The sequence below is a fragment of the Bos taurus genome, chromosome 26, assembly GCF_002263795.3.
Source record: "Bos taurus isolate L1 Dominette 01449 registration number 42190680 breed Hereford chromosome 26, ARS-UCD2.0, whole genome shotgun sequence".
In the NCBI taxonomy this organism is placed as follows: Eukaryota; Metazoa; Chordata; class Mammalia; order Artiodactyla; family Bovidae; genus Bos; species Bos taurus.
This window is the reverse complement of record NC_037353.1, coordinates 27,930,821-27,946,589: the sequence shown is the minus strand read 5'-3', so window position 1 is coordinate 27,946,589 and position 15,769 is coordinate 27,930,821. Positions and strand designations below refer to the sequence as shown.

The window sequence follows — 15,769 nt, the reverse complement described above, 5'->3', positions numbered from 1 at the left end:
TAACCTATCCCTTCTCCACAGGATCTTCCTGACCCACGAATCGAACTGGGGTCTCCTGAACTGCAGGCAGATTCTTTATCATCTGAGCTACCAGGAAAGCCCAAGCAGTGACTTACTGTTAGAAAAATTGATGCCTGATTATGTTCTTTTTCTCCGACTCTTGTTTTTAAGACATTCAGCATATTTCCTAAGGATTTTTGTCATGCTGTGGTCATTTTACATAAAGAATTGACCACAAAAGAGTCAATTCTGTAGGTAGGAGAATTTGAATAGCATACAAATTGCTTGAAACTCCTTGGGACTACATTTAATTAGAGTTTGAATGAGCCTATATTAATTTTATCTTTCTTATCAGGATCATGAATTAGGAATATGTTTATTTTGAATGTTTCCTTTCATGTATCTTATTTCTCCTTTTTCTTACCACAACCTTAGATGAATTAAATTTGCTTGGTTGATTGTATTCTTAGTCACTCAGTTGTGGCCAACTCTCTGTGGCCCCAGGGGTTGTAACCCACCAGGCTCCTCTTCCCAGGGAATTTTTCAGGCAAGAATTCCAGAGCAGGTTGCCATTTCCTCTTCCAGAAGGATCTTCCTGACGCAGGAATCGAATCACTCCTCTTATGTCTCCTGCATTGGCAGGGGGATCCTTTACCATTAGTGCCATCTGGCAACTTGGTTGCTTATTAATTTCCAAAAGGGTAGGGTTTTTTCCCTCCTATATACATTCAAATAAAGCATTGGTAGTTTCAGCTGTGAGTATTGGGGTTATGGCACAATGTCAGATTGACGGTGATGTTTGTTACAGAATGAAAAAAAAAATTATCTAGTTTTCCAGCTTTAAAAATTTTTTTGTTTGAAAAAGGAATTCTTGGGCAATCCTCTAGAATCCAGTGTTCTAATTCACAGCCCTGCCTGTATCATGTCCCCTCTGTCTTTGATAATTAAATCTTTTATTTCTTTGGGCCTTATATTTTCTGTGAAATAGCAATGATAAATAGTAACAGGATGCTTTGAGGGTTATACTGAATACAGTTTGCATTCAAATATAACCCAAACTACCAGTACAGCTCCATGTAAAATTGTTGTCACAAACTGAAGCAAGTGATCAGTCTGCTGTCAGAGTGCAGTCATGAAGACTTTCTGAAAACAGAGGCATGGGAAGAGCTTCCAGCCCTACTGGGGGAACTGAAGAGGCATTCATAACCTTGGCCCTGGAAATAGTATCTAGACTTAACTTGAAAGTCCTATAAGAAATTTGCTGGATCTTATAATTGACAAGAAAGCCTAGTATTGGGGTCTGCAATACACATCATGAAACCACTGTGCAGTTTCCCCATTGTAGAAAAAGCTATAGGAAATGCATGATATGTTTCACTCTATTATAATCCCTTGCTATTAAGGCCTCTATCTTCCTGGCTTGAGCCTATACAGAAGAGCACTCCAGTTCCTCATTGTTGTGACTAGGAGAGGAGGACTGAGCACTGTGAATGTTGGGGAAGCATCTCTTGTACAAAGCCAGGGGCTCCTTTGTCATTGCCAGTGCTTTTAAGCCCATGCAGACTCTAGCTCTGAAGAGATGTACCCAAAGCAAATTACAAACAAGCATCCAACAGCTTAGCTATTATGATCCTGTGTTGATTGCTCAGGCCTCACCTTTTTATTTCCTGTATCTCTCTTCCCTTTAAGTTATTGAAACAGTATTCATACTGAGTCACATTGTGTAACATGGGCTATTTAATTGGGTAAACTATTTCATCTCTTTCAGATCTGTCACTGGTAGAAGTGGAAATAAGAAGACTGTAAAGAGTAATTTACTTTTACCATCAGAATCAGATTCTCAATGTAGAAATTAATGAGACGTTTGCATAATTTCAAAATGAAGCTGCAAGAAGAAAATGGAAAAATGATTTTATATTACCCTCAACGTCTTGCTTTTTCTTTTTCCTCTTAGCTCTCCTCTTTTTCTCCTGTTCTCTTTCTCCCTGGATAGGCTTTCCTTTTCCACCTTCTAGTGTTTTCTGTAACATACCTTGGAGTTAAAATCCAGCTCTGCTTCAAGGGTAATGATCTTTTAGTCAAAGGCTGATAATTATTTGTGATGCTCAAGGTGGAAATCAAGGATTCATCTTCTCTTGGTTCTCTTGACTTTGTTCCAAAGGCGTAACTACTTTTTTTTAGTATAGCTGGCGGGCATAAGTTGAGGACTCATACAGAGAAGACCTGTTCAGAGAAAATCAGTTTTCAAGTTAGAATTGCCCACTACAATTAAGATTTGGCACTTTTAAGCATTTCAGCCAAGCTCACTAATTAATCTGGCTAGACATCTGTTCTTCTTGTTTCAGGTTCTGGTCCCTTATATTTGAGGAATGGAAAGGCCAGGATAAGGGTGTCAACTCCCATCCAGCTTGTCTAACACATCACTGTGGAGAGAATTATTAAGCCATTTAACTTCTGCAACCAGAACACGGGCAAGCTAAAATAACACTCTAGAACACATGCTGAGTAGGCATCAGCTTGGGTAGAAAGTTTTCTTGTATCCCAAGGGCCTTACATGTCAAATATAAAATGGAAGTCAAAGGCAATGGAACATCAAACTCTGTGCTGACCTGGTATTTGACAAATGGCTAAACATAAGCAGAAGTCAGATTAGTTAGGCTTACAGAATATTGAACAGCTGAAAAGGTAGCAGCTTTCATTTCAACATGGTGTAGAATATGTGCTCTGATGTGCTCCAGCTATCAGTGATTATGGATGTTGTGGTGGTTCGGTCATTCAGTCGTGTCCAACTCTGTGACCCCATGGACTGCAGCACGCCAGGCTTCCCTGTCCTTCACCATCCCTCAGAGCTTGCTCAAACTCATGAACATTGAGTTGGTGATGCCATCCAACCATCTCATCCTCTGGCGTCCCCTTCGCCTCCTGCCTTCAGTCTTTCCCAGCATCAGGGTCTTTTCCAATGAGTCGGCACTTTGTATCAGGTGGCCAAAATATTGGAGCTTCAGCTTCAGCATCAGTTCTTCCAATGAATATTTGGGGTTTATTTCCTTTAAGATTGACTGGTTTGATCTCCTTGCTGTCCTTGCTGGATGACTCTTGCTGGATGTGATTATGGATGAGTCTTCCTCTAAGCAAAACCTATTTTGTCTTCCTCTAAGCAAAGACTATGAAAAGCACAAATGTTCATCATTCATTTTACAAAGGATAATCTACCGCAATGAAAAGAAATGTCTAATAATGTTTCTAAATGATAAACTGTTTTAATGGAATTATAATCATTTTTGAATTTTTCTTTGGTCATGTTTGCCTCTTTTATTTTAGGAATCAATTTACTCAGTGTCTTAAAAGTAGACCTTTTTCATTAAGTGTGTGTGTGAGTGCAAAATGAAGAGGATTATAGGTAGAAATAGAAAGTGGAAAATGAAGGCTTAAATGCTCTCCAGTCTTCTTAAATCCTGTTATTCTTAATTGCAACTATGTGCTCCCCATTTACCTTTGTCATCTATGCAGTCATATACTATGACATCAGTAGCGGCATCCTTTCTGGTGAAAGAATCATTTAAAACATGCAGGAGGCTCCCAAAGCTGTGTCGACTGTGAGAAGAATTTGAGTTTTCAGAGTAGAATGAAAGTTTGGTTCCTTCAGTCCTGGACTGGATAAGATGTATTGGTTTAAAGGGACCTAAAGAGACTATCTCTTTGCCTCTGAGTGGATTATCTTAAAAGCTATATGCTACTTCAGAGATGTCTTCATTACAAGGGTGTTTTTTGCAGGTGACCCTTTTTTTGTACCTGTTCAGTAAATAAATGACCTTTAATATTAACAACTGCAGATGACTTATGCCTGCAGATGGTGACTGCAGCCATGAAATTAAAAGACACTTAGACTCCTTGGAAGAAAAGTTATGACCATCCTAGACAGAATATTAAAAAGCAGAGACAGTACTTTGCCAACAAAGGTCCATCTAGTCAAGGCTATGGTTTTTCCAGTAGTCATGTATGGATGTGAGAGTTGGACTATAAAGAAAGCTGAGCACCGACGAATTGGTGGTTTTGAACTGTGGTGTTGGAGAAGACTCTTGAGAGTCACTTGGACTGCAAGGAGATCCAACCAGTCCATCCTAAAGGAAATCAGTCCCGGGTGTTCATTGGAAGGACTGATGTTGAAGCTGAAACTCCAATACTTTGGCCACCTGATGTGAAGAACTGACTCATTTGCAAAGACCCTGATGCTGGGAAAGATTGAAGGCAGGAGGAGAAGGGGACGACAGAGGATGAGATGGTTGGATGGCATCACCGACTCAATGTGCATGAGTTTGAGTAAACTCCGAGAGTTGGTGATGGACAGGAAGGCCTGGTGTGCTGCAGTCCATGGAGTTGCAAAGAGTCGGACATGACTGAGCAACTGAACTGAACTGAATATTAACAGCAACGTGGATGGAGCTGCATTATCAATATGTGTACATAAAGAGACATTCTGCTTCAGAATGGACAATGTCAGTGAAGTCATAGCCAGGACCAATTGCTTCAGCTTGGAAGTGCTGTGTGATGAGGGAGGGAGAATGGTGATGGTGGATAATGAGAAGAGGCTGTGCTGGGGAAACTGCACTATGGGTCTGAGTTAAAGTGTCAGCACTGTACTACTGAATGGAGACAGCATGGAGATGAGTGGTAGTGAAAAGAAGTAAGAGAGAGTGAACTACCCATACATCAAGGTCACTGCTTACTATTAGTGAACGTGACAGAATGAGGACACTGCCAAGGGGGATAGACAGCCTGAAGAGGGGGTTTAGGGAAGGCACTTGGAGTATTCTAATGTCATTTAAATTAGAGCAAAAAAGTCCCTCCTAAGGACATTTGATCCTTGTCTCATCAGCACAAGATTGTGTTTTATAGAATAACCTCCTCCTCGTTGCTCGGTATACTATAAGTTTACATGATGTGACTTCTGGCTGATTCCCCTGGAGGTTATTACAAAGTCTAAAGATACTTCTGTGTTACAATTGTGTTAAGGCATATTTTGAGACGTGATTTTATTTATTGTAGAACATTGCAAGCATTTATACTGCTGTATGAGTGCTAAATATTAATGCCTTTTTTTCTCCCCCCTCTACTGATACCCAAGCATCAGGTTAGAGTATAATTCTGGGAAAGCAGTCAAACACTTCCTAGGAACTGCCCTACTTTACTCTTAAGAGGCTACTCTCTTGCAGAGTATTCTTAAAAAAAAATAAATGTTTATCTACCCATTTTTCAATCCAGTGGCTCCCCTGGAAATGTTGAATTTCTCTCTAGAAGTAGACAGATTTTCTTGGATACTGAAAAATCCAGCTGATGAACTGGCATAATCTCAGCCCTCTAGCTCCAGGTTTTATGGAGCAGCCTTACCTTAGCCAGCAGCAAGCAGAGAGAATGTATATTTCATCCACCACCTGTCAGCTGAGATATGGATACTGCCCTTTTGCTGGTACCTCTCTGAGAAAGCAATAATTTAAAACCCGCCTGTGTTTTAGATCTTAGGAGTAAGTAAATAGATTGATCCCTTTGCCTTGTGTAAATGTGGGTATGGTGTAACTCACATTTTATAGAATAAAGGTGCTCTTCAAAGTTAACATGTGAGGTAGAGTTCACATCTACCCTTCCCATTACTTCTTTTGATGACTTAATTGGACACATTACAGGAAATTCACCAAGCATGGGAAGAAGTGGCAGATGGGTGGCTTCCCATATTCTTCTGTAATACAATGAAAGGAAAGGAGGATGAGTCTGGTGAAATGGCCTTACTCTAATAGAGTCAGTATATTTCTGTTTTTGTCACTTTTTGTTACACTTGGCAGCGACAGAATCCACCTTGAACAAAAGCAGAAAAGAATGAAAAGTATTCTAGAACATAAGTAAAAAAAGTTATTTTGTAATAATAATAACAGCAACACTAATCTTCCAAAGGTTGATTAGAATTGAAAGGAGGATTTGGCACTTGTAAAAGATAAGAGCTTTTGTTTGTTTACTTTTAAGAAGGAGCCTTTAGGGTGAGAGAGGAATAGCTTGTATTGGACTAGTCTTCCTGTAGGTAATAATTATAATCTTAGAAGGAAAAGAAAAACTGCTTCATTGGAGAGGGAGTGAAGAGCAGAAACAGAAGGAGATTTAGCTCATGAGAAAAGGGAAAGGGACTAGGTGAGATCTGTGTTTACAGTTTTTCCCTGAGGGTCTTCCCGCATCCGTATGGCACAGGGTGGTTAGATCTCAAGCAGAGGGTCAGTGGATGGAATTTGGGACTTTCAGAGGCTAGTGATTGTGGAGGTAGCTAAGAAATGAAGAAGCCACAGACATGGGAGCCTCAAAAATCTGTATCAAATTGTTGATTCCTGAATTCCAAGGAGCCAGCAGATGGGAACAGCTTGAACACTGAAAGGGCTGAAAAAGGGTTTCAGCTGCTATTTACTGCAGGGGAAACAGAGATAAGAGCTTGAATCTCAACTAAGAGGCTTAGTAAATACCTTGAGCCTACCATTAAGACACAGAAGGGATACACCTTATGTATAAAGACTATGTACCAGGTTAAGGAATTTTCCAGAAGCTAAGTGAAGAGCTGACTCATTTGAAAAGACCCTGATGCTGGGAAAGATTGAGGGCAGGGGAAGAAGGGGACAACAGGGGATGAGATGGTTGGATGGCATCACCGACTTAATAGACATGGGTCTGGGTGGACTCCGGGAGTTGGTGATGGACAGGAAGACCTGGCGTGCTGTGGTTCATGGGGTCACAAAGAGTCAGATACAACTGAGTGACTGAACTGAACTGAAGTGAAAATACAAACTGCCTCATCAGTAAAGTGTAAAACCAAGCTCCTACAAGCTCCAGGGCTTCCCTTGTGGCTCAGCTGGTAAAGAATCTGCCTGCAATGTGGGAAACCTGGGTTTGATCCCTGGGTTGGGAAGATCCCCTGGAGAAGGGAAAGGCTACCCACTCCAGTATTCTGGTCTGGAGAATTCCATGGACTGTATAGTCCATGGGTTTGCAAAGAGTCAGACACAGATGAGTGACTTTCACTCTCACAAGCTCCAGATGATCAGCCAGTGATTTTATTATTATTTTTATTTTTTAGCTATCTATTAGGAATTTAAAAAAATAAAAACTTCATGAAAAGCTAACACAGTCTATTTTCCATACCACACATCATCCACAGTATTCAATGGATAGTAAAAGATTACTAGTCATGCAAAGAAAAGGGAAAGTGCCATCTATGGTCAAGGGGAAAAGTAGTCAAAACAAACCAACCTGAGGATGGTCCAGATGTTAGAGTTAACAACAAAGATTTCAAACTATTGCAAATATGTTCAAGAACTTAAAGAAGATGGTCATGCTGAGAGAATAGATGAAGATCTTAGAAGAGAAATGGCAACTGTCAAAAAAGAGCCAAATGGAAGTTCTAGAAGTGAAAAATACTATATGAAATGAAAATATGTATTGGTGAGGAGAATAGAGAGAGTGTAAGGAACTGTAAGAGAGGTGATAGAAATTATCCAATCTGAAGAACAAAGAGAAAAAAACTTCACCTCCAAAAACATACATGTAAAACTCTCCAATTTGATTTAAAAATTAAGTATCTAAGAAGCTCAGCAAACACCAAATTGGACAGATACAAAGAAGCCACATTTAGCCACCTCATAGCCAAGTCAAGTTGCTGAAAAACAGTATTCATGTTTGAAAACTTATTTTAGACAAGGCTGTTACTTAATATGGAGTTGGTTAAGAAACTTGTAATTGTTCCATCACAGTCACCAGTAGAGCTTAAGGATGTGGAAGGATTGCTTGATCTGTGAGCAAAGAGATCAGGATTTGAATTCTGGCACTGATGCTGAATGACTGACCTTTGGAGAAAAGGGCCCTCTGTATCACATTTCATAATCTCTAAGATTGTTGATAAGAAGAACTGGCCCTAGAGCTGGGATCAAGATTGACCGAGATGATAGTATATGCACAGACTTAACAGAATGCCACATAAAACACGCCCTGTAAATGTTCACTTCCTTCCTTCTTTTCTTTCTTCTTTCTAGGCATTTGAAGTGTCTGTGAATATAAATGATTTTGGTTATTTTATATGGTAAAGACATATAGACATTTTATATGGTAAAGACATCTTTCTCAGGCAAGAATACTGGAGTGGGTCACCGTTTCCTTCTCCAGGGGATCATCTTGACCCAGAGATTAAACCAGGATCTCCTGCATTGCAGGCAAGTTCTTTACAACTGAGCCACCAAGGAAGCCTGAAGACATAGGGGTATATTTATGAGAGAAAAATCCACTTTCTAAATCAAATGCCTAGTTATTTCATCCCTGATTTTTCAAATATTTATTTCCACTTGTAAGGTGTGTTTCTACTTGTAAGGCTTTGGAGGACATGCATGGAAAACATAGAACCCTGAAAATTTGCATATTTTTAAGCAACTTAATGAGAAAGTAGTTCATGCTTGCTAGTGTTTTCATTGTATTTTGTGTGTCTGTGAGGTTTCAGGATTTTAAGCATCTCTGAAATATGTTCATAAGTATATGCTTGTAAAGATAAAAGTCACTTCTGTATCATCTAGTACTGCATGGACAATGGTCAGAATGGTAACTCTTCCTATTAAGAATAGGAAGATCACTATTACTGCTTCATTTCTGGAAAATTAAGTTGGCTTAGTTGTAGCTCAAGCCTGGCGTGCTATAGTTCATGGGGTCACAAAGAGTTGGACGTGACTTAGTGACTGAACAACAACAAAGCTTTGCAGGGAAATCTGAGAAATACTTAAGATTGGTTAGACAACTTACATGTTAGTAAATAAGCTTGTGTCATTGGCAATATATTTCCAAACTGGTTTAAAAATAAACTAATTTCTCTCACCTATGTATTAGTCTATCCTCTTGAAATCTTACTTTTGATTGTTGAAATCATGCTTTAGTGGCACTTCTTTGCTTTATGATTCTCTCTTAAAATTGATTAAAATATATAGGCCTGTCTACATATGCGGTCTGTTGTTACACTCTAGTTCCTCTGGTGCATTGGTAAGTTCCATTTACCCAGAAATTGGTAAAAGTACCTAGATCCTGCATTAAAATTTCTTAACAATTGGTTTCTTCATACTGTTCATGGGGTTCTCAAGGCAAGAATACTGAAATGGTTTGCCATTCCCTTCTCCAGTGTCGGACACAACTGAGCAACTGAACTGAACTGAACAGTTGGTCTTTATAAAACCTTTTGTCAATTTTATTTATTTTTTAAATTAATTGTTGCCCTATGTATAAACACCAAGTTAGATGTGACCTTTACAAATTGCCATTAGGGCCCTGGACAAGTTGGAGATAACAGGAATTATGCCATTGGTTCCCCTACTGGAAAATGCCTCACAATTACTGCTGTTTAGATGACTTTGCTGTTGCTGCTATTTTGTATTAAGTTCTTCAATTCAGAATTTTGTGAGAAAGGCAGAGATGGCAGTGCATACTGTATAGGCTTAAATAAGTCCTTACCAGCAGTTATTATTTATAAGAATGGTTACTGATACAGGCACAATCTGGTTTCAAGGACCTTGGGCAGTGTTACTTAGGGAAATTCTAGTAGTGATAAAAAGGCAAATAAATCCCTGGAAAGCAGGACACACTTTTTACTTGAATAGTTGACCATATTCAATTGTTATATCACAGAAAAAAAAATGCTGTTTTTGGTGGTGCCCCCGTTGACTTATGGAAAGCAAAGAATGAATTATTTATTTTACTTTACTATAGATTTTCTAAAGTAAATAGATATGCCATGTCTATCCACTATAGATTTTGGGGTTGTCTCCTGCCCATAAGATACATTAAATAAGAAACTAACATAAAAATGTGACGGTATATATAATATTTCTGAGTTGGTAAGGCAAAGCATTGTATACTATTGCCAAGGTAAATATTTAAAAGCTAGCGATATTTGGAATGTCTTTTTTTAGCACCTTTGGTATTTAATTCATTTGGCCAAAAGTTATAAATACCCCTGTGCCTGGAAGCTAAGCACCAGTGATGTAAGATGAATATAAAAACATATTAGTGGGTGCGTTTTAACCAAGTTCTGGTTAAAATAATACCCCAATAACATTAAAAGGCATTAAAATATGCTGGTAAGCTTACAACCAGCAAACCAGACCTTTGCCTTTTCTAGAATATTTAACTGCTCTAGTTTTATCTTTTACCTGTGAAACTGATCCCTTTATGAAACTGAGAGCAAAATAAGCAGAAACAGAAGGCAACAGAGATCTTGTCTCAAGAGCCAAGTGCCTTGAAAAGATGTTTTTCTTACTGTTGAGTTCAGATGGATTTCTGGAAATGGTAATAGTTTGATAAAAGAGGAGTGCGCCCTTCCTCCCCATCCTTAAAATCTAAATTAGTTGTCTTGTCCTTGCAACTGGGCACGGTTCTCTATGTTTCCACATTCTGTGGACTAATACGGTTAAAGCCTGGCTGTCTTGGTTAATGAATAGACAGTGTATTGAAGAAGCATGATCCTTACCCTGGAAAGCAGAAGCACAACTTTGTTAACAATCCTTCATATCAATATTTATTTGGCTCATTACATATATTCCCCCTGTGATTAATGTGATTAATATATATTTAGATGTACTAATAAGTATTCATATTATTCTAATTAGTCAGTACAGTGAGAGTTATATGCATTAAGTTGTGATTGAGTCTAAAATTTGTATTTCCTTTGATCAGATTTCAGTAATGGCTTTTCTTGTTAAAGAATCCAATTCAGTCTCTTGCTGCTGCTGCTGCTGCTGCTGCTGCTAAGTCACTTCAGTCGTGTCCGACTCTGTGCGACCCCATAGACGACAGCCCACCAGGCTCTGCCGTCCCTGGGATTCTCCAGGCAAGAACATTGGAGTGGGTTGCCATTTTCTTCTGCAGTGCGTGAAAGTCAATCAGTCTCTTACACACAATCTAATCCAAGACTAAGACTACTTCTAGGTACCAAGATCCTTACATAAATAATGACTATGGTTTGGCTAATATATTGATGTCTGATTCTTGGTGACCTGGGATTTGGAATTTTACAAAAATGGAAACCCATAGATTTGAATGGGTCTTGGAGTCAGAAACTCAGGAATGCTCAGTGAATGTTTGGTGCTTATAGGCGGAGAAGGCAATGGCACCCCACTCCAGTACTCTTGCCTGGAAAATCCCATGGATGGAGGAGCCTGGAAGGCTGCAGTCCATGGGGTTGCTGAAGGTCGGACATGACTGAGCAACTTCACTTTCACTTTTCACTTTCATGCATTGGAGGAGGAAATGGCAACCCACTCCAGTGTTCTTGCCTGAAGAATCCCAGGGACAGGGGAGCCTGGTGGGCTGCCGTCTATGGGGTCACACAGAGTCTGACACGACTGAATCGACTTAGCAGCAGTAGCAGCAGCAGGCTTGTCTAAGCTTCTCACAGGAGATCCCTGAGAGTTTCCCCTCCTAAGGAACACTGAAGAATCCAATAGTCAGGGACACATTTACAGGGAAGGAGTTGACAGGAAGAACAGACAAACACAAAGCAAATAGTCTGTTAAAAGCCCCCTGGTACTGTGATGAGAAGCCCTGTCCTACCTGCCCTCTCTTTGGATAAATGGCTATTTTTCTGAGCTCTGCCATTTTGTATGTGCCTCAACCTGAAGCTGAAGACAGGGAACAATATTATCAAAGATGAAAAATCAATTATTCTTTTGAATCCTGTGACTGTAAGTACCCAGGAAAGGTGATTTCCTCATGTCCCTCTATCCTCTGTTTTAAAGGCATATTGGTTGTATGAAAAGATCAACTGCATCTCTATCACCAAAGGTCTTTACCCAGAGTTAAATGAATGAGCTTCTGAAGGTTGCCTGAGAATTTTGTTTACATCTGTCATTCATGAGGGGCTTTTCTAATGGCTCAGACAGTAAAGAATCTGCCTTCAGTGCAGGAGACCTGGGTTAGATGAGAAGTAGTGTATGCAGTGTCCATAGCTGTCATCAGATACTTCAAGTTTATAACCTCCCCCAAATCCAGGTGCAACAAGTTTGGTACTCATAATCTCACTAGACTTTAAATTTAATTATTTTCCCAAATAAAGCATTTGGACAAACTCCTGTCAGAGCACAATTACAGCAAATATATTCTTATAAACAGGCTGAACCTCCTTGAGCTTTTGGTATGTGGTGCATTTCAGCAACTTTTGACTCCTCTATTTATTTATTCATTTGTTTGCTTGTTTAGGGGACGGCAAGGATGGATGTTAAGCCTCATGTATATAACGTAAACACATTTTCTGGATCTTTGGGTTCCTGGGAAAATAGCCTTTATGCTACCACTGCTATCTGAACTATGGTCTTAATTGGTTCAAATGCCTTGACACTTGTTAAAGAATTAGGTATGATGTACCATTCTGTTTTTTTTTTTTCCCCCTTCCTCATAAACATATGAAACCTTTAGTTCAAAGTTCAAGGAATCACACTTCAGTGAAATAAGTTAAAGCTGTTGGGGGAATGAGTGTTGAAAGAAAAGAGTGAAGAATTGATGACTTATTAACACTTGTCGTTCTCCACCTTGAGTTATTGATGGTATGTGACATTATAACCTTACAAATTGCAATCTATAAACAGCTTAGCAAATATGACCTTTGCATTACAATTGGTTTCACAAAGTCTTCAGCTTCTTACAAACAGCTGCCACCAGCATATTTTCTTATAGGCTGAGAAAAAGAGGGGGACATATAACCAGAGAACTGGGTGCTGTTTGGACAGAGCTCCATGAGGCCACTTAACAGCAGATGTGATGGATGCTGAGTGACAGCAAACTTCCCAGCCAGGGTGAAAGTCTTAGAAGTTTGCCCGTCATTGACTTATAGTCACCAAATAGAAAGAACTAATTAGCTGAAGTTGGTTGACTTAGCACTTTCTCTCCTCCACTTTTGAAACAAGCAGGGACTTAGAATTCATAAACAGGACAAAATCTCTCCAGGGTATTTTTGCCAGTCTTTCTACCTACACTTGTTCCCCAGAATAGGAGGCGAGTCACCAAACTTTGATTTGAGATAGGGCTTGGTTGTTACTCTGTGTCACAAATGGTAGATTAAATGTTTAGAATTCCTTTATATGACTTTGGCAGAAAAGTAAGTTGCAGACATGTAATTATCCTATGTTTGCTCTAATATGCTATGTGTGGGTATAACACCTAGATATGGTCCAACATATTGGCCCGTCATTATATCTGACTTACTCTCTTTTCTTTTTCTCCTTGGTTCAGTGCATACCTTTGTTAGGTTTTTCAAACATCCCCATTGCATTTGTGCTGGAATACACTCAAGAGTGTTTGAAATTCCTCCGGAGTCATGAGAAATGAGTTCTACTACTCATCTGCTACCATTCAATAGTTTCGACTCGGGCAATTTTTGTAACTTGTCTGGGCTGCAATTTCTCATAATGATAAAAATCATGGTATCTAACATTTTGAGGGACTACTGTGTGCCAGTGCTTTACATATAATACTTCAGTTAATCCTTATAATAATCCTATAAAGTAGGTGCTAACATTATTCCACACCTCTTGATGAGGAAACTTATGGAAGTTAACTGACCACTCAGGATGATCACAGCCAGGACACAAGCCTTGCAGTCTGATTCCAAGTTCCAGACACTGAAGTTAAGGCTCACAAACTCAGATGTCCACAGGACCATACAAGGGTGGTCAGAGAGTAATGGTATGGAGTTTGCCCCGGAGAATGGAGAGCCCATATCCTATAAGCAAAAGCTACTGCCCCATCCTTCAAGCTGATTTTGCTGTGTAGGAATGTCACATTAGCCACTTTAGTTTTTTCTCCAAGAGAAGCAAGAATTCCAGCTTGGTATAAACTCCTTATTTTGAAATGCTGGCAACCAACTGTCTTTGCTTTTAAAACACATTGAAAATCAATATTGTATAGGACAAGCAAAACATGATTTGGGCCTGCTGTGGTTTGACAATCATCTACTGATCTGTGATTTAAATGCCACCTACCCTGCTGTATTATAAAATGACTAAATAATCTCTTAAGTACCTCCATCACCAAAATTCTCTAGAATAGCTCAAGCTTCCAGTTTCCATATGTGCGTGTTTTCAAATTGCTTTCTTCCAGCCCTTTTAGGAAAGTTTTTACAGCTAACAAAGAAGAATCTATCCTATTAGTGATGCTTCTATTCTTCTTAGCCTCATTTTTTCAAAACCTTAAAAAGTTATCGTAAACTCTTCCTCCTTTTTTCTGTAATATCCAGTTAGTCCCACTTTCTTTTTTCCTCTGTAATCTCTCTTCCTTTTGTTCTTTTCTTTCCATTTCTATTCTGCCACCCTGGTACAAGCCTCCAAAATTTTACATCAGTATGTTTAAATAGACTCTTAAGTGTTGTCTTAACTTTCAGGCACTTGTTGCTCTAATCCAGGAGTTGGCAAACTACAGCATGGGAGGCAGCCAGATTTGGCCCATGGCCTGTTTGGTAAATAAAGGATTTTGGAACTCAGGCATTCCCATTAATAGTCACATCCTCTATGACTGCTTTCACGATCCAACTGCAGAACGAGTAGTTGCAAGTGCTTTGTCACCCACAAGCCTAAAATGTTTGCCACTGAGTTCTTCAAGAAAAAGCTTGATGATACCTGCTAATCCATTCATCACTGTCAAATCTAACTTTGTATCCTTGGTATCTTGTGTATTACCTCTGTGCTCAAAATCTTTACTTGCTTTCCTATTTCGCATACACACACAGTGACTACTCAAGACTTCACAACCTGGTATTAGAGATGGGTCTAAAATGACCCTAGTCTATGTTTACAGCCGTGTCACAGCCTAGTCCGTGTTACGCATCACTTTGACTGGAGTGGGGTGCCATTGCCTTCTCCATGATCTCTGATAAGGCTGGTTTAAATTATGAACCACACTATGCTCACCCTAAGTCTGAACTTTTGAGAATGTGCTACAACCTAATGAGCAGAATAGTTTGCCCATCATACTTTGACTATGATTTCAGTGGGTATTTATGATTATAATTTATTACTGAGAACGTACTGTATATTAAGGATGGCAATAGTCTTGCACAATAATTTCTTTTGTCCTGGATTGACATATGTTTTTAAACATACATATCTGTGTGTTTAAAACTAAAAACTACTACATTAAGTATTTACTCTTTGATCATAAACTGAGAGTTCTTTTATGTCAGACTCTATCCTAGCACAAGAAATTATATTAAAAAAAATAGCAACTAGATCACAATCTAATGAAAGAGACAGGTATGTCAGTAATAAAAATGATGTGCTTAACCGTAGTTGCTGTTGCTGCTAAGTTACTCCAGTTGTGTCTGACTCTATGCGACCCCAGAGACAGCAGCCCACCAGGCTCCCCCATCCCTGGGATTCTCCAGGCAAGAACACTGGAGTGGGTTGCCATTTCCTTCTCCAATGCATGAAAGTGAAAAGTGAAAGTGAAGTTGCTCAGTCGTGTCTGACTCCTAGCGACCCCGTGGACTGCAGCCCACCAGGCTCCTCCATCCGTCGGATTTTCCAGGCAAGAGTACTGGAGCGGGGTGCCATTGCCTTCTCTGTTAACTGTAGTAGAAGCATACAATACTAAAGAAGGACAGACGAAGCAACAAACTCTATCCAGAGAGGCTGTGGTGGCTTCATGGAGGCAATGGCATTGGAGCTGGGTATCAGAAGTTGAAAAAGCCAGAGACCTGAATATTTATGGTGGTTCAAAGAAT

At 39.5% G+C, this 15,769-nt stretch overlaps 1 protein-coding gene across 5 annotated transcripts in view; it reads left to right on the top strand.

Annotated features, from left to right (window-relative positions):
- The window catches only part of SORCS1 (sortilin related VPS10 domain containing receptor 1), a 576,630-nt gene that overhangs the window by 183,255 nt on the left and 377,606 nt on the right, over nt 1-15,769 (top strand).